This window comes from Triturus cristatus, chromosome 3_2 (assembly GCF_964204655.1).
Source record: "Triturus cristatus chromosome 3_2, aTriCri1.1, whole genome shotgun sequence".
NCBI classification, from domain to species: Eukaryota; Metazoa; Chordata; class Amphibia; order Caudata; family Salamandridae; genus Triturus; species Triturus cristatus.
Genome location: NC_140584.1, coordinates 681,173,528 through 681,193,897, shown reverse-complemented (window position 1 = coordinate 681,193,897; position 20,370 = coordinate 681,173,528). Strand labels below are relative to the sequence as shown.

Here is a 20,370-nt window from a genome sequence, read left to right as displayed (position 1 = left end):
AGTCAATTAGGGCAATAACCTTCCCCAAAAGTCAAATATTGATTGCCGTGGAATCAAGCGATAAGTGAGTTACGCTACAGAACAACCCAATAATTCACCTTATAAACTATCTATCCAATAAACAGACAAGCTTCTTGATGACAGTGAGAATTAAACCGACATTTCTGAACAGTTAAATCATCTTTACGTATACAGACCGTACTGTGGCCAGGATACTTGCACATAATGAATCATTCAGGATATGTTCATGGCAGTCACCATTCAGGAATTAGTATGAAGAACAAACAACATAAGTGATTTGATGGAACACTTGAGTTATTTATAAGTGTCACCCTTCACCTGGGTAGCATGCTATTCCCTCATGTTTTGCATAGTGTGCCCTTAAAAAGAGGAGTCAGCCATATGCAGATCAGCCGTGGCCCTGTCTCCAAAAGCTGTAGCCAATCCGAACTGCTAGGCCCTGTTTCTGCTAAGCAGGAATATAAACAACCCCTGTCAGTGGTGCACAGGAATATAAACAACCCCTGCCAGTGGTACACCGGAATATAAACAAGCATTGGCGTGGCCAATAGGTCTCGCCTTTGGGATCTTATAAGTATTTACTTATGCAGCACAATATTCTTGGTGCAACGACATCAACTGTTGCATGGCTAAACACTTATAAGATCCAAAAGGCGAGACCTATTGGCTATGCCAATGCCTGTTAGCTGCTAGATGTCGATTTTCTACTCTGACAGTGCACTAAGGCCTGCTACCCAGACATCAGTGCCCGTGGGCCTTCCCTAAAACAGTCTAATTTACTACAATTAGCTAGGGACTTTTATCTCCCCTGTATGTCCCTAGAAAATGGTACTCCAGGTACCAGGGTTTGGGTACTAAAGAGGGTCCCCAAGGGCTGCAGCATGTATTATGCGACCCAAAGGAACCCACATGCCAATTCTACACAGACTGCCATTGAAGGCTGAGTGACATGGTGCAAACCATGAGTGAAAACACTACCTGACACTCCTGTGTGTCATGCCAAAGTCACTGCATCTGATATATATGTCACCCTGACAGCAGGCCTTGGAGCCCTAAGGCAGGGTGCATTATATTTTATGTGAGGACATATCTGCATGAGCAGATATGCTCATGTGATGCCTTGTTCTATTGCTAGATATTACAAGTGAACAGATAAGCCATCTTAAGGTATGCACTGGGCACTAGTCAAAACTAGTCCCACAGCTACATAATGATTTCACAGAAACATATGATGTTTGGTATCAAACACGTCGTATTAATAAACCCACACTCTTTAGAGGTACGTCCCTAAAACCTCCCGCGCTCTAGTGTGCTAGTTGACTGGTTCAGTCCAGCCTGATGCGGCAGATGAGTTTCTGACCTCCAGGGGTGCAAGCCTTCAATCTCAGGAGGTCCTGCAGGAAATACTGGTATATTAGCATTCCAAGGCAGAGGGCTTCAAAGTGCCCACCGCCTTTGAAATGCGAATCTGGCTTCTCTCGCAGGAGAGGAAGCCAGCCGCCTTTGTCCAGAGCGCTGTGCAAGACCAGTGTTGCACTACCGGGCTGGGCACACCCAGTCTGTTGTGATCACGACTTTAAAACTTCCACCATATTGTGTGGTGGAATTATGAATTTTGGGACAGGGTGACGCCCACTCCCCACAGGAAGTGGTCATTTAGGGAGTGTAGTGACCCCAGGGGTACGCAGCCCATTAAATTGAGCATTTAGGGGCCCCCGTGATACCAAGACTTCACATTTTGTTGGACACAAAAGGAGTTAAAGAAGAAGTCTGCTGACCCGAGAACCGAAGAGCACGACTGACTTGGTGCCAACCCCGCCGGCCTCTCTGTGGCACCTGACCTTCGTGGAGCAACTGATTTGTTCTGCTACTGTGCAGACCTTAAGAAACCTGGAGGGCTGCCAGTGCTTCGCAAATTGCAATACTGCCCTGGAGCTGCACAACAGAAGAACTATCTGGTACACTGCTCTGTCACCTATGGAGTCTACAGACGCAGCAGCCGTCTAGGAAAAAGTAGCAAAGCTCCCACAAGTCAGGTCCGTCCTCCCTCCAAGTGAGGGGACGCCAGGTCTGACCGGAACCATACAGTACCAATCCCTGGGGTGCTGGACTCCTTGCAACAGCCAAGGACTGTTGTGTCCAGTCCAAGGAAGACCGACCAAGCACGTCTAGGGACTGTGAGAACCACATCGTGAGTTGGCCAGCTGTCCTGTTTGCTCTTCTGCTGCAGAAACCAAGACAAAGACTGAGTCTGCAACCGCCGCCACCGGACGCCTCAAAGCACCTCCGCACTCGTGATCCACAACCCGAGTCCAAGGAAGGTGACTGTGCCAACGGGGTCCCCAGACCCACAGGAGTTGAACCCATGCTTGGGTTTGCCCAGATTTGACATCCAGTTTCCTCCTGCCTCTTTCGGAAGGCCCCTTTTAACCGGGAGAGACTCCTGCACCGAAATCGGACTACAAAAGACACCACTGCACCCGAGCCTCTCAGCCTGAGGAGTAGTGGATCAAGGTTGTCCCTGTGTGCCCGAAGATCTCCAGGGTCAAGCACCCATGTGGGTTCTGCCGGACTGGTGCTTCAGTCCCTGCTTGCAGCCTCTTTGTAACCAGACTTCTGCCATTGAAATGAATGGGACATCCGATGCTGACACACACCTCTGCACTCGAACGCACCAGAGCTTCACCAGGTGATCAGTTGGTGTGGCCTTGGACCTTGCTCCATACTCACCTTAAGTCCAGAAGAACAGTCCCGTAAGTCGCTGACAAGTGGCTGAATGCAATTCATGTTTTTCGTCCATAGGATAACATTATCGGTCCAGAAAATCCACTAAGTGTCAAACTGTAAAAATTCATAACTCAAAAGTTTTTTACCCGATTCCGATAATCTTGGTATCAAAATGTGTATAAAAAAAGTATGCGTTATTTTCTTCTATTGGTATTTGATATCTTTATGGAGTGTCTCATTTACTGCCTTTGTGTGTGAAATAAATGCTTAGCACTACCCTCTGAAATAGCAAATTGCTCGCTCACACTACCAGAAAACAGAGCATTTGTGGTGTTTGTACCTCTGTAAATCCTTTGGGGTTTTCCTGGACTCTTTATAAAGTGGACTAAAATAGGTACATTGTGTAAAGAGCCAGCTTCCTACGCTAGTTCTTGGCTTTAGTGGGTCAGCACTGTTATTTTTGCATCTCTAGACCCTTTGGAAAATTACAGTGGAACCACTGTATTCTGGGGTAAACCACTTCTCAAACAGTCATTTTCCCTTCTAGAAAATGCCTTCCCTTGAGCAAGAGATTCACAGGTGCTCAATCAGATGCTGCCACCCTACAGCATTCACACCTTTCAGTGATTCTGTTCTGTCTCCAAGGGAAGCAACCTCAAAGGGAAACTCTTATACCTTTTGGCTGGTACATTGTCTATCCTTTGATAAACACAAACCCCTCTGTCTGTCACACTGAAGTAAGTGGCTGAAATCTGTATCCAGGCCACGATTTCCATGATCTAACATGTAAAACATCCTTGGTAGGATTTTTTTTTATTTCCCAAATGCTTTATTGGTATTTTCAAACAGTACAAAAAAGAGAGGGCTCCCCAAGCACATGACAGTAAGAGAGGTTATTATCTGGTGTTCATGCACATAGATATGACATTAAGCATATTGTTATTAGATGAACAACTCTATGGTGACAAATTAATTACTCAGTCTTAATGACAGTAAAAACAATCTCTATATTACAGCTAAGTTAAAAGGCGAATGTATATTAATCCATTTCCAGACCTCTAATAGTCGATACTCAGATGAATCTTCTAAAAGACCAAACTGTGCTTGGTGATAAAAAAAAATGTACAAGAGATTCAATGGGTGCAAGTTAGAAAAGAGAGTAGAATAATGTAAGAAATAGTCAGAAAAGGGAATCCAAGAGAGTGCACAGAAAAGGAGAAAGAGAACTAAGTAATAGGTCGCTAGGGTCACAATCCGGACATTGTCCAACCATGATCACTGCCACTGAGCGTAAAGGGAAGCAAAAGGCCGGCTAACTAGGGAGATTATTTGAAGTGAAACCCTACCCTGGGGCTACATTTGTGGAGATCTATTTTCCCCTTTACTAACATTTTCTTTATTTAAAAAAAAAAAAAAAAGCATTGCCATACTAGTGAGTAAACCAGTATTAACCAAGAGCAGTGCATGACAGTCTTACCACCATCTTTTGTGATTGGTTATTCCGGGTATTGTTTTGGGTGTGCTGAAGTATAGCCAGCTTTATTGAGGAAGTACAAGTTTGCTAACTTGAGTCAGTTTCTCCCAGATCTTTTCCCAGAATTTCTGGATGGCTTCTATCTCATCTCACTTTCTACAGAGGACAGCATATAAGCAACTTTGTAGTTAGTAGTATTCTAAGAAAAAGCTCTGGTCCAACTGATATTTGTCCCGTAGTTCCTGGAAAGGGTTCAATCTTCCAGCTGTTAGGACCTGTTATGTCTTTCTACTTCCAGTGTGCCAGCTAAAAGGACAGCGTGCTATCAGCAGCTCTGCATTGTTCCATATGGGTCCCTCAAGGTGGATGAGATTCTCCAGTCTAAGTAGATGGTGCGTGTTGGAGATAATGGGATTTTTCTTGGATTGATTCTTTAAGGCTGTTTCTTAAATATAGCATTTTCATTCTCATCATGCCTTTCCGGAGGTTGTTTTCCAGCATTTCTTACTCCATAGTAGTATGTAGTGATGCTCAGAATTGGTAGGCCTCCTGAGGTTGTGTGGGCATATAGGTTTAGCATTGACAATCGAAGTTTTTCTGTTTGTCAAACATAAGATTAGGTCTAATTTGCCCAGTAGTAATTGCAGAAGCGTTAAAGGCAGCATCCCCAGTATGTAATTGAAATGAGACGCCACAACCATTTTTATTGTGTGCACGCGCCTCAGGGCAATGGTTGTAGTGCATTCCTTTTTGCAAAATCTTTGTTTGCTCAATCAAGATCGAGAGGTTAGTCGTTATCATCGCTTGGATTGAGGGGCATATCAAAATTCTCAGATACTTCATCTGTTAAGAAGATCTCTTAAGGAGAAACTGATATGCAGCTCTTCCATTTTCAACCACTAATCCCTTCACAGCTTTTCTGTCAGCTTCAAACATCCTACATTCCATGGATGACATAGAAGTGACTCAGAACTGCTGTGTCTGGAACATTCTTTCCTTGGACGCAAACACATACAGCATTCACACCATCACCAAAGTGAAATGTAAGCAACAAGTCTCACTAGTACCGACGTCTTTGTTGAGAACATACTCAATGAGCCAAATCACAGGCTCAGTTACAGAAATAAGTATAGTACCTCCCAGGCGCTGCACATTCATACATTGAAATCTTTTAGCCTCGTCTATAAGCCATGCACATGACAAAAACTATTTGACAGAAAATATCTCTATTTCTTTTTTTGACTAAACGGATGGGCGGAGGTAATTCAGTTCTGCAGTACTTGCCTTGTAAACCTCGGGCTGTGGGTAGAAACATGAAAGATGAGTGAGATTGGGATTGGATGGTGGGTGGCTGATGTTTACTAATGTAGGCTGTTTACTCTCTTATTACTGTACTTTACGCAATACCTCCCACTGAGCAACCATGAAATAACAATTGTATATATATATGGAAGATGGATTAGTGAAGCGATGGATAGATAGACATTGGGACATTGATTGTACCAATAGACCGATAGATGGAGGGATAACTGACATGCCTAATAAATTAATATGCTGATGAAAGGCGAATGACCTGATCGGTGGGTGGATGGGATGATGAATGAATGGGGAATGTGAAGAAAGTGAGATTGATGTGTATATTGAAGAAACATAGGTGGACTGATGGATTAATGTGGGCAAGTGAATGAATGTATTTTTACATGAATACAGGGTTTATATGTGACTGAACAGATGAATGGTTGGATGGATGGGTCGATATGGATGTGCAAAGAAGCAAGTGGTGGGGGAGTTAACAACAGAAAAAGTTGATCTTATTGATACTTTACTGTGAGGTATGTTTCCTGTTGGGCAGTAGCACATGGACTGGAGTGATGAACGGGATGAAATTGTTTTCTGTGTGGCGCAGATTCCTAATATGATAGTGCGGAGTGGTAGTGTGATATGGTCTTTCAGTGTAAGGGTTTTACCATGATGTGGGCTGATAGTGTGGTGTTGAAATTGAGGTATATTGCCAGGGAAAGGTTTAGTGGTGCTAGAAACTGCAACTACTACAGTCGTGGTTCTGGTCATGTAGTGTTCTGAGGAGGTAGTGCATTATAAAAAAAAATAGCGCATTGCAATAATGAAGCTGTAGTGGTGTGGGTGGTGCCATGAGCTGGTAGAGTGGCGGAGGTATCTATTGTGGTCATGGTAAAGCAGCAGTAATTACGGGTAATTGATGATAGTAGTTGATTTGCTGTGGTGGTTAGGCATGTGGACAAATCACAAAAATGTTTGCTGTAGTTTGTTGAGCCTTGTGTCTGCTGCAACATAAGAAATATACTGGACAGAAACGTTTCTTTTTGCCTCATTCAAGCTAACCAAATAATGTTTATTGAAAATAAATAAAAAGGAGAGCATGTTACACTTCCAGCAACAGGCAAAGCAGCATGTTACATTTCACACCTACACAACATATACACAATTGCACTTTGAAGTTAATAAGGGAAAGGGAAGAGGGAGGTTGGTGGGGCTAAAACATCTGTACTGCTGTCAGAGAAGAGCAAATTGTTTAATTGTTTAACAGCATCACAGTGTAATGTTTAACCTAAAGGTCAAGCTCCATCCCTTTGTAACACAGTAGCTTAACTTGCTACTTTATGAGCGTTAATGGGCCTTCTCTAGCCAACCATGCTGCTGCATGCTGACACAGCTGGGTACACAAATGGTCACGGCTGCTTGAAGCAAAGTGTGCTTTCTGTGGAAGCAGACAGCTTTTGGCCAATCAAAAGCTGTATTTTGGTAAACCAACATCTGAGTGGAGGCATAGTCCTCTCTGTAGCACACCTCAAAGCTCTTGTTTCTGTTCTTCACAGCAGGTCTCCCAAAAACTGTGCTGTAAAGTCAGACTAAAATACTAGAGATATGACGGAAAATACTTAAATCTTAGTCTTATTTCTCCACAAGTATGTGTGGGCTGCTAAACTTAACATTATGTTCAAGGCATATGAGCTGCAGAATTCATACTTTTGCATAGATCGCCATCTTGTGTTGGGCTCAGATGCTGGAACCTTGTTGTTGTCTTAGAAGAAGTCTTTTGTAGTCACGAGATAGCTGACTCCTCCCTTGGACGATAGTGCGCATGGGCATCGACTCCATCCTCAGATTGTTTTTTTCCGCCATCGGGTTCGGATGTAACTTCAGCGCTCCGGTTCGGTACCGTGATTTCCAAACCTTTCGACGCGCAAACCATCGCAACCTCAACAGTATTGTTTTCGTTTGCATGCCTTTCGACGCGCTAACTCAAATCCTCTATTCCAGTCATTGACGCGGGCCGCTGGGCCTATCGACGCCTTTTGGGCCTACGGCTATTGGAAAGGACTCCATTCAAAAAATGCCCCCAGTGTGGAGCTAAATTTCCACACAGCGACCAACACAAGGTCTGCAACCTTTGTCTCTCGCCCAAACACGAAGAAAAAGATTGCCAAGCCTGTGCCTCCTTCCGGTCCAAGAAGACTATCCGTGATCGCCGGGCTCGACGACACGTTATTGCGCAACAGGCCGCACAGGTGCCAGAAGACATCATCGATGAAGACCCCAACGTTCCACTGGCAGAGGATTCGGAGGATCTCGACATCGTATCCGAAGCAGATGACCACATCACTCCAGGTCAACGAGTCAGTACAACTGCCCGGTCCCCAACACCACCCGAAAAAGAAGGCTCCGTTCAAGACTTCGCCTGAAGGCCTTAGTCGCGACTGAAAGAAAACTTCAGAAGCCCCGCCCACGGGCCCGGTTCCGAAGACAAAGGAGAAGCCTTCTGGCGGCTCGGAACTGAGCAAGCCGCACGTCGGTGCCCCAAAAACGCTGTTGGTGCCGAAAGCGGAAACACATCCTACTCCCGCTGTCTCCAAAAAGGCCTCAGCACCAAGCACTTCGGCACCGAAAGACCAAAAGGTCACAGATCCGAAGACACCTCGAAAACCTTCGGATCCGAAAAAGATTTTGAACTCGACACCGAAGCCGAAGGACCAAAAACCCCTTCTAAGGCTCCAGAGCAGAAATCTAAACCACGTTCGGAACCAAAAAAATCGGCACCGAGAACAGACGCCGACTAGAAAGAACTGTTTCTACCAGATCCCATCGATCCGAAACAGAAAACACTGCATGTGGACCCTAACACAGGCCATATTGTCACTATCTCAAAAACCAAGAGGAAATTGGACACCCCACACATTCCTGAGTTGCCTGTGAAGAAAAGAGACTGTGCAACTTCACCATTAAGACCCTCTTCTCCTGTTCTTCCTACTAAGCCTTTCTCTCCTCCAAAGTCTCCTATTCTTCCCCCATACTCACCACCACCACAGGATGATGATGACCTGGGGGTGGGGGTGGAAATAATGACCCTTTCATTGATCCTGATGATGACACTAATATACCACAGGACACATGGGATGACTACAACGACCCTGTAGACCCTTCCAGACCTTCCTGATCCAGATTCATACCCAACACGGCCATCTCCCCCAGATGACATTGGCTTTAGTCAGCTCATTAATAGAGCTGCCCAATATCATGGTGTTCAAATGCATTCAGACCCCACAGAGGAAGACTTCCTGTTGGACATTTTTGCACAGTCACAAAAGACAGTACAAACATTACCCATGCTAAAAGACGTTATCAAACATGCTCCAGACGTCTTCAAAGACCCTGTCAGGACCAGGATTCTCAATCCTCGGATTAATAAAAAATATAAACCCGCTCCTAATCATCCCACCTACATTAAAGGCCAACTCCCCTTAGATTCCCTGGTAATGACTAATGCTAGGAAGTGTGCCAACTCTCAGACCTCCGGTGATGCTCCACCTCCGAGCCTAAATTACTAGACGTTTCAGGCAAACGAGTTGCCTCCCAGGCAGTTAATCACTGGAGGATAGCTAATGCACAGGCATTACTTGCCAGATAAGATAGAGCTCATTACGACGAGCTGTAGGGCCTAATGCAGCATTTGCCTGACCAATACAAGGCCAAGGCCAATGATTTGATTCAAGAGGGCAAGTTAATAACAAACACATCCATTAAATGTGCCCTCGATGCAGCAGACACTGCATCTAGATCAATCAGCACTAGCGTGTTATTACGAAGACATGCTTGGTTGTGAATTTCTGGGTTCAAACAAGAAGTGCAGACTACTATCCTGAATCACCCGTTTAATCAGGAACAACTTTTTGGCCCAGCTGTAGACACAGCCTTAGAGAAAATGAAAAAAGACACTGAGACTGCAAAATCTATGGGAGCATTACAGTCTCCATCTACACGAGGTTCCTTTCCTCGCTCCTTTTATAGGGGTGCATCCAAAAACATCAGCACGGACACTGCTTCCTCCTCCTGCAAAAATTCCACACAAACATCCCCCAACAAGGGATATTTCAGAGGTGGGTACAGGGGAAATCACAAAAGGAGAGGCCGAGGTAACAACACTTGCACCTCCCCCACTAACAAACAATGACTTCCTTCCACTCCCTCCAGACCATTCCACTCCGGTCGGAGAAAGACACTCCCATTTCCTACCTGTCTGGAATTCCATAACTACAGACAGGTGGGTAAGACAAATTATCCAGTCAGGTTACTGCCTGGAACTTACTGCAACTCCCCCCAACATACTGCCCAAACAGTGTCCTATGTCCACGGAACATTGAACGCTTCTGAAACAAGAAGTTCTTTCACTGCTGCAGAAGCATGCAATAGAACCAGTTCCCCTAGAGCATCAAGGGAAAGGGGTTTACTCTCTGTACTTTCTAATCCCCAAGAAGGACGGTACTCTCAGACCAATACTGGACCTCAGACCTCTCAATTTCTACATACAGTCAGATCACTTCCACATGATCACTCTCCAACAGGTCCTTCCACTGCTGCAAAAGGCCACTTCCTTGCCACTTTAGATCTCAAGGACGCCTACTTCCATATTCCCATACATCCTGCTCACAGGAAATATCTACGGTTCACAGTGGACGGCCAACAATATCAGTTCAAGGTTTTCCCATTCGGAGTAACCACAGCACACAGGGTCTTCACAAAATGTCTCGCGGTAGTAGCCGCACACTTGCGAAGACAGCAGATCCATGTGTTTCCATACCTGGACGACTGGCTGATAAAAGCCAAGTCAGACAGTCCGTGTGTTCATCACACTCACCAAACAATTTGGCTGCTCCACAACTTGGGGTTCACAATAAACCACGCCAAGTCACATCTACAGCCCTCCTACCTACATCAGTATCTAGGGGCCACAATAGACACTTCCAAAGCTCTAGCATACCCCAATCCAGCCAGGATAGCCAGCATGCAAACCCTCATCACAAAATTTCAACCCCAACACACCTTGTGTCTGCTGCAAACTAAGAAATATACTGGACAAAAACGTTTCTTTTTGCCTCATTCAAGCTAACCAAATAATGTTTATTGAAAATAAATAAAAAGGAGAGCATGTTACACTTCCAGCAACAGGCAAAGCAGCATGTTACATTTCACACCTACACAACATATACACAATTGCACTTTGAAGTTAATAAGGGAAAGGGAAGAGGGAGGTTGGTGGGGCTAAAACATCTGTACTGCTGTCAGAGAAGAGCAAATTGTTTAATTGTTTAACAGCATCACAGTGTAATGTTTAACCTAAAGGTCAAGCTCCATCCCTTTGTAACACAGTAGCTTAACTTGCTACTTTATGAGCGTTAATGGGCCTTCTCTAGCCAACCATGCTGCTGCATGCTGACACAGCTGGGTACACAAATGGTCACGGCTGCTTGAAGCAAAGTGTGCTTTCTGTGGAAGCAGACAGCTTTTGGCCAATCAAAAGCTGTATTTTGGTAAACCAACATCTGAGTGGAGGCATAGTCCTCTCTGTAGCACACCTCAAAGCTCTTGTTTCTGTTCTTCACAGCAGGTCTCCCAAAAACTGTGCTGTAAAGTCAGACTAAAATACTAGAGATATGACGGAAAATACTTAAATCTTAGTCTTATTTCTCCACAAGTATGTGTGGGCTGCTAAACTTAACATTATGTTCAAGGCATATGAGCTGCAGAATTCATACTTTTGCATAGATCGCCATCTTGTGTTGGGCTCAGATGCTGGAACCTTGTTGTTGTCTTAGAAGAAGTCTTTTGTAGTCACGAGATAGCTGACTCCTCCCTTGGACGATAGTGCGCATGGGCATCGACTCCATCCTCAGATTGTTTTTTTCCGCCATCGGGTTCGGATGTAACTTCAGCGCTCCGGTTCGGTACCGTGATTTCCAAACCTTTCGACGCGCAAACCATCGCAACCTCAACAGTATTGTTTTCGTTTGCATGCCTTTCGACGCGCTAACTCAAATCCTCTATTCCAGTCATTGACGCGGGCCGCTGGGCCTATCGACGCCTTTTGGGCCTACGGCTATTGGAAAGGACTCCATTCAAAAAATGCCCCCAGTGTGGAGCTAAATTTCCACACAGCGACCAACACAAGGTCTGCAACCTTTGTCTCTCGCCCAAACACGAAGAAAAAGATTGCCAAGCCTGTGCCTCCTTCCGGTCCAAGAAGACTATCCGTGATCGCCGGGCTCGACGACACGTTATTGCGCAACAGGCCGCACAGGTGCCAGAAGACATCATCGATGAAGACCCCAACGTTCCACTGGCAGAGGATTCGGAGGATCTCGACATCGTATCCGAAGCAGATGACCACATCACTCCAGGTCAACGAGTCAGTACAACTGCCCGGTCCCCAACCCCACCCGAAAAAGAAGGCTCCGTTCAAGACTTCGCCTGAAGGCCTTAGTCGCGACTGAAAGAAAACTTCAGAAGCCCCGCCCACGGGCCCGGTTCCGAAGACAAAGGAGAAGCCTTCTGGCGGCTCGGGACTGAGCAAGCCGCACGTCGGTGCCCCAAAAACGCTGTTGGTGCCGAAAGCGGAAACACATCCTACTCCCGCTGTCTCCAAAAAGGCCTCAGCACCAAGCACTTCGGCACCGAAAGACCAAAAGGTCACAGATCCGAAGACACCTCGAAAACCTTCGGATCCGAAAAAGATTTTGAACTCGACACCGAAGCCGAAGGACCAAAAACCCCTTCTAAGGCTCCAGAGCAGAAATCTAAACCACGTTCGGAACCAAAAAAATCGGCACCGAGAACAGACGCCGACTAGAAAGAACTGTTTCTACCAGATCCCATCGATCCGAAACAGAAAACACTGCATGTGGACCCTAACACAGGCCATATTGTCACTATCTCCAAAACCAAGAGGAAATTGGACACCCCACACATTCCTGAGTTGCCTGTGAAGAAAAGAGACTGTGCAACTTCACCATTAAGACCCTCTTCTCCTGTTCTTCCTACTAAGCCTTTCTCTCCTCCAAAGTCTCCTATTCTTCCCCCATACTCACCACCACCACAGGATGATGATGACCTGGGGGTGGGGGTGGAAATAATGACCCTTTCATTGATCCTGATGATGACACTAATATACCACAGGACACATGGGATGACTACAACGACCCTGTAGACCCTTCCAGACCTTCCTGATCCAGATTCATACCCAACACGGCCATCTCCCCCAGATGACATTGGCTTTAGTCAGCTCATTAATAGAGCTGCCCAATATCATGGTGTTCAAATGCATTCAGACCCCACAGAGGAAGACTTCCTGTTGGACATTTTTGCACAGTCACAAAAGACAGTACAAACATTACCCATGCTAAAAGACGTTATCAAACATGCTCCAGACGTCTTCAAAGACCCTGTCAGGACCAGGATTCTCAATCCTCGGATTAATAAAAAATATAAACCCGCTCCTAATCATCCCACCTACATTAAAGGCCAACTCCCCTTAGTTTCCCTGGTAATGACTAATGCTAGGAAGTGTGCCAACTCTCAGACCTCCGGTGATGCTCCACCTCCGAGCCTAAATTACTAGACGTTTCAGGCAAACGAGTTGCCTCCCAGGCAGTTAATCACTGGAGGATAGCTAATGCACAGGCATTACTTGCCAGATAAGATAGAGCTCATTACGACGAGCTGTAGGGCCTAATGCAGCATTTGCCTGACCAATACAAGGCCAAGGCCAATGATTTGATTCAAGAGGGCAAGTTAATAACAAACACATCCATTAAATGTGCCCTCGATGCAGCAGACACTGCATCTAGATCAATCAGCACTAGCGTGTTATTACGAAGACATGCTTGGTTGTGAATTTCTGGGTTCAAACAAGAAGTGCAGACTACTATCCTGAATCACCCGTTTAATCAGGAACAACTTTTTGGCCCAGCTGTAGACACAGCCTTAGAGAAAATGAAAAAAGACACTGAGACTGCAAAATCTATGGGAGCATTACAGTCTCCATCTACACGAGGTTCCTTTCCTCGCTCCTTTTATAGGGGTGCATCCAAAAACATCAGCACGGACACTGCTTCCTCCTCCTGCAAAAATTCCACACAAACATCCCCCAACAAGGGATATTTCAGAGGTGGGTACAGGGGAAATCACAAAAGGAGAGGCCGAGGTAACAACACTTGCACCTCCCCCACTAACAAACAATGACTTCCTTCCACTCCCTCCAGACCATTCCACTCCGGTCGGAGAAAGACACTCCCATTTCCTACCTGTCTGGAATTCCATAACTACAGACAGGTGGGTAAGACAAATTATCCAGTCAGGTTACTGCCTGGAACTTACTGCAACTCCCCCCAACATACTGCCCAAACAGTGTCCTATGTCCACGGAACATTGAACGCTTCTGAAACAAGAAGTTCTTTCACTGCTGCAGAAGCATGCAATAGAACCAGTTCCCCTAGAGCATCAAGGGAAAGGGGTTTACTCTCTGTACTTTCTAATCCCCAAGAAGGACGGTACTCTCAGACCAATACTGGACCTCAGACCTCTCAATTTCTACATACAGTCAGATCACTTCCACATGATCACTCTCCAACAGGTCCTTCCACTGCTGCAAAAGGCCACTTCCTTGCCACTTTAGATCTCAAGGACGCCTACTTCCATATTCCCATACATCCTGCTCACAGGAAATATCTACGGTTCACAGTGGACGGCCAACAATATCAGTTCAAGGTTTTCCCATTCGGAGTAACCACAGCACACAGGGTCTTCACAAAATGTCTCGCGGTAGTAGCCGCACACTTGCGAAGACAGCAGATCCATGTGTTTCCATACCTGGACGACTGGCTGATAAAAGCCAAGTCAGACAGTCCGTGTGTTCATCACACTCACCAAACAATTCGGCTGCTCCACAACTTGGGGTTCACAATAAACCACGCCAAGTCACATCTACAGCCCTCCTACCTACATCAGTATCTAGGGGCCACAATAGACACTTCCAAAGCTCTAGCATACCCCAATCCAGCCAGGATAGCCAGCATGCAAACCCTCATCACAAAATTTCAACCCCAACACACCCTTCCAGCTCGAGTGTTTATGCAGCTCATAGGAATGATGGCCTCTTGCATTTTCATAGTACCTCACGCAAGACTTCAGATGCTCCCCTTACAAGAATGCTTAGCACGTCAGTGGAATCAGGCTCACGGTCAACTTACAGATCTGGTGTTGGTGGACAGCCGCACACATCGCTCTCTGCAGTGGTGGAACACACGAAACCTTTCCAGAGGGCGGCCGTTCCTAGAGCCAGTTCCACAGATAGTACTAACGGTGGACGCATCACTCACCGGCTGGGGAGCCCATCTCCTAAACGACACAATGCAGGGCAGGTGGACCACTCAACAAAAAATGCTCCACATCAATCACCTAGAATTACTTGCAGTATTTCTAGCGTTAAAGTCATTCTAAGTACATCTTCTCAACAAGACTGTCCTGGTCCGTAGGGACAATATGACGGCAATGTATTACATACAAAAACAAGGAGGAACACATTCTTTGCAGCTGTCTCATCTAGCGCAAAGCATATGGAGATGGGCCATTCCGCAAAACATATATCTTCTGGCAGAACATCTTCCAGGAGTGCAGAATGAGATTGCGGATCTGCTAAGTCGTCAGACACAGCAGATACACAAATGGAAACTTCATCCTCAAGTTCTTCAACCATTTTTCCACATGTGGGGCCACCCAGACAAAAATCTGTTCGCCACACACGCAAACGCAAAATGCCCAACCTTCGCCGCCAGGTTTCTACACCCGTTGTCCAAGGGCAAAGCGATATGGATGAACTGGTCAGGCATATTTGCGTACGCTTTTCTGCCACTCCCACTCATTCCGCTAGTAGTACGCAAGCTCAGGCATCAGTCCCTCAAAATGATCCTAGTTGCTCCCACATGGGCACGGCAACTGTGGTTCACAACACTCTTAGAATTCACTGTAGTTCCACACCAAAAACTATGTCTCTCCCCAAAACTGCTAACGCAGAACCATGGAGACGTAAGGCACCCAGATCCAGCACAGCTGAATCTAGCAATCTGGCTCCTGAAGTCCTAGAGTTTGGTTACCTTAACCTCCCACCGGACTGTATGAACATTATCAAAGAAGCCAGACGCCCTACTACTAGAGCTTGCTACGCAGCCAAGTGGAAACGATTCGTCATTTACTGTAATAACAACAAAATTGGCCTGCTAGATGCTTCCATTCAGAACATCATTTATTTGCTGCATCTACAAAGATGTAATCTAGCATAATTATCTACAAGATTAAATCTGGCTGCCCTGGCCGCCTAACTGCAAAACAAACAACATGTGTCATTGTTTAGAGTACCCGCTATCAAAGCCTTTATGGAAGGCCTTAAAAGGATAATTCCTCCCACACTTACATCCTCTACCATGTGGAACCTAATCATTGTCCTTACTAGACTCATGGGTCCTCCATTTGAGCCTTTACACAAATGCGAACTGCAGTTTCTTACATGGAAAGTAGCCTTCCTTGTTGCAATCACCTCTCTCACTAAGCTCAACTATCCACACTGGAGTAGTTTATCTTTATTTAGTATGTGTTAACCAGAATTGATTTTCATCAGGCTGTGACTCAACCGCACTCCATGTTTAAAGGGGCCATTGAGTGCAAACTTAAAAAAAACACAATTATATATTTTTTTTTTCTTTCAAGGCAGGGGACCCTGCCGAAACGTGTCATAGCCCTGATGTGATGGAAAAATAAAGAAATGTACCTCCTACCTGGGACTGCGGTGTCGATATCTGGCAGAGCGAGGTTATTGTCGGAGTTGGTGTTTGAGACATATATATTTCTCACTAGAACAGGAACGTTATAGTTAAGCTCAGATTTCAGTCATTCGAAACCAGTGAAGTTCAGCAGCTATAGAACCTGGTTTCCATGGCAGACGGCTGAGAATCTCCGGCCGGGAGCTTCCTGGCTAGGGATCGCCTTTTTGGCGAAATTTCCTGGAGAGCCCGATCTGGACTCCTCCACCCCGTAGTTCGGTGTCGCCGACTGTGATGGTGTGGGCTCCAGCAGCGATCAGCATCGGGAGAGACGGTCGCCAGTTGAATCCTAGTGAGATGGCTGAATGGCTCGGTTGAGCTGCTGGAGGTGTGGCCATCGCCTACCTTCCGAGCTGGGTCATGTTTGCTGCTCTTCCTGTGGTGACTGCCTCCCTCTACGCTTCCTGTAGCAGCTGCATTGGCGCGTCCCGCACTCCAGACGGCGAGAGATTTCCTGAACTGCTGCCGCCCGTGTGTCCTGGAGTGGTTCCCTGGATTGGCGGGTGAGTGCGACGGGTGCTCATTGTCTGTCCTCTCTTCCCCATGGGTGCCCCTCCATTGGCCGGCTCCCAGAGTCTGGCATTCTCCCCTGGTTGCTTCTGGGGACTGCGTGATCAGCAGCTCGCCATTCAGCGGTGGAGTTCTGCTGTACCAGGGTGGGAGTCCTTCTCTGCAGTGGCGATCATGAGTGGGACATCGCCGCATACGGCCTTGTTTTTGTCCGGCAACCTGGTTTCTGCGCCTCCAGACAGTGTTTGACATTGGGAGCCTCGCCCACATCTTACCGGTGAATGGTTCAGTTCAGGACAGCCATTTTGTGTCCTTCTACTGGCCCTCTCCGTAGCCAGACCACTCCAGCCCGGTGAGTGTAGCCGGCCACTGCGATGCTGTTACCCGAACGGATAAAGGATCTGTATTCATGTCTTTAATGGGACCGCCGATATTGATCCTCTTTTTATCGTAGGTATGCGGTATTTCTTGATTTAATTCCTACTACAGGCTTTATGCCCCTTCCCTCACTACCCTTTTTGTTAATTGTTTCCTGCATTTTTGTTTACTGCTGCTTACCACTGTAATCTTCAGTCCGCGGAGCCCCAGCGACATGGCCATTGCCCGGTGGAGCTACCTATGTAGCTGTAGAGGAGATTGGTTGTGGTTCTCCCCTCAGCCGTCACCTACCCTCTGGACTCTGGCACCGTAGCTCACCTCACCTGCCTTACGGTACCACGGTACCTTGGCATCCCATGACTCCTTCCCCAAACGGTTTGTTGACTCTTTCAAAATATGTTCACATAGTTTTGTCTTTTGAAACACTTGGAATTCAATTTAGTAAACTGGCAGTAAAAGGATATGTTCGAGGCATGTGTGCTGTAGATACACATGCTTTCACCCTGACCTTTCAGTGTCCCCTGAAGTACTTTCCCCCTTGCCGTTTTTTTCTATGTTATGCTATGCTTTAGTAACTCATGTAACTATGTTATACTGTTTCTTTTTCTATGTTATGGGACGCTCCAGCAACTGATGTAACTATGTAGCAATGTTCTGAAACAATGTCCTACCTCATGTAAAGCGCTCTGATACCTCCGGGTCTAGTTAGCGCTATATAAAACTTTTCAAATAAATAAATAAGAGTCGGTGAGATCCAGGCTTTAACCATACAAGAGCCATTCTTACAAATACTTCGTAACAAGGTGGTTCTTCAAACAAATCCTTAATTCCTTCCTAAAGTAATCTCTGCTTTCCATCTTAATCAATCTGTAGAGTTACCAGTGTTTTTTTCAAAACCCAGATTCCGTAGCAGAGAGAGCTCTTCACACACTTGACGTCAAAAGAGCTTTACTTTATTACATCGACGGGACTAAACCTTTTAGAAAGACAAACCAGCTGTTTGTCGCTTTCTCTCCACCTCATAAAGGCAGCCCCATCTCCAAAGCTGGAATTGCCAGGTCGATAGTAAATACATTCTAATATGCTACCAGAAGGCAAAACGCACATTAACAAAACCCCCTAGAGCGCACTCAACACGCAAACTAGGGGCTTCCATGGCATTCCTAGGGAGCATTCCCCTAGAACACATTTGTAAAGCAGCGTCATCGTCTACTACACACACCTTTACCAAACTCTATTGTGTAGACGTGCAGGCGAAGCAACAGGCTTCTGTAGGCCAGGCTGTTCTTTAGACACTTTTCCAAACCACTGCAACAGATACAGGTGACCACCGCTAGGGGAAACACTTCTGTACAGTCTATGCAAAAGTATGAATTCTGCAGCTCATATGCCTCGAACGGAAAATGCTACTTAACAGTATGCATCTGTTCTTGGCATGTAAAGCTGTCGAATATCATAAGCTCACCCACCTCCCCGGAACCTGTATCTGTTCCAGTGTTATCTTACTTAGATACATTCACATGGACATCTTTTCTGTTTTTTACAAACTCCATCATTTCCCATCATGGCGAAAAACAATAGGAGGATAGAGTCGATGCCCATGCGCACTATCGTCCAAGGGAGGAGTCACCTATCTCGTGACTACAAAAAACTTCTTCCAAGACAACTACAAGGTGCAAGAATCCGAGCCCAACACCAGATGGCGATCTATGCAAAAGTATGATATTCTGCAGCTCTACATGCCAAGAACAGATGCATACTGGTAAGTATCATTTTCCTTTTGTAATACAATCTCAGATACATAAAGCCTTGTATATATATTATTTAACATTTGTAGAAACTAGTTTAAACCCAGTAAGTAGTTTGACACAGATGACAACATATTCATTAAATGTTCCCACACCACACTTTCTCAGGACTGCCATAGCTCCAAAGCTCTACAGAAACAATGCAATACTCTCAAATTCATTGGGCATATCACTCACTGACTTTATGTGCAAGCATATCCATTTTACTTTGAAATCCAAATGACGTGCCCTCTGCTGCAACACATTGTCATAAACCCAGTCCACTTAGAAAGGCACTAATGAATCTGGCTCAAAATAAGAAAATTAACAGCATATAAGTTATAAAATGTAAAACTGATGGAATGAGGAATTGTAATGGGTGGTAGAGCTTTTCCAGATTTCATTGCTTTCGCCCTTTCTCAAGGGATCTCCAGGCTTTCTTTTCTTTCAACACAGATCAGCCACCTTCCCGCAGATAAAGTTCAGAATGTATGGGTTAGAGATTGGAGTTGTGTATGGAATGATTTTAGGCTTGTATCCATCAGGAAGTTACATCATATATATGGCTCTTTTCTGAGTTTTAATACTCAGCCACAATTTAATTGCTCCCAAGAGTAGATTTGTGGCACATGTTGTTAAAATTAGTCTACTTGACTTCATATAATTGCCCATGAGCGAAGAGGTTTTAGGCTCGTGGAGGAATTGTAAATTCTGATGGGTTGCCGACCATGCTGCTGAGTGATTGCTTGAATTGTAAGAATGAGGGTGGTGGATTTTGGGCCCATGGAGCATTTTATTCAATCCATCAATGAAAATTGACATGTAAAATTGACTGACCCAAATTTAACAACTGTAAGAATCATTGAGACCATCAAGGCTTACAAAGAGAAACCTTCACAGCACAGTTCAGAGAAATTATTTTTAGTAAATTTAACGACTTAGCTGGATGATCTGTATCAGTGCTAATAAAGGAAGTTTCAGTATAATGGTTCAGATTAAATTTACTGCGGGCACATTCAAATTATGTAAAAAGCAATTGCAAGCTAAAGGGACAATGCCAAGAATCATATGGAAAACGTAATGCTCATTGGAGCAATTTGGAAGTTTAAGAGAACATTTTGTTCGCTAGTGGATCAAGTTTTGGAGTTCACTTGTGGAATTTCATGGCTTTTGTTGACAAAAAGAACATGCCGAATATTCCAAAATGCACAATCCATTTGTTTTGATTGTTGGAGTTTCATTGGTACATATGTTTTGCTCTGTTTAAATATGTACTCACTCCTGTTAG

At 45.3% G+C, this 20,370-nt stretch overlaps 1 protein-coding gene across 1 annotated transcript in view; it reads left to right on the top strand.

Annotated features, from left to right (window-relative positions):
• Positions 1-20,370, top strand: part of NCKAP1 (NCK associated protein 1) — a 487,736-nt gene that overhangs the window by 224,040 nt on the left and 243,326 nt on the right. The gene's annotated exons all lie outside the window — the stretch shown is intronic.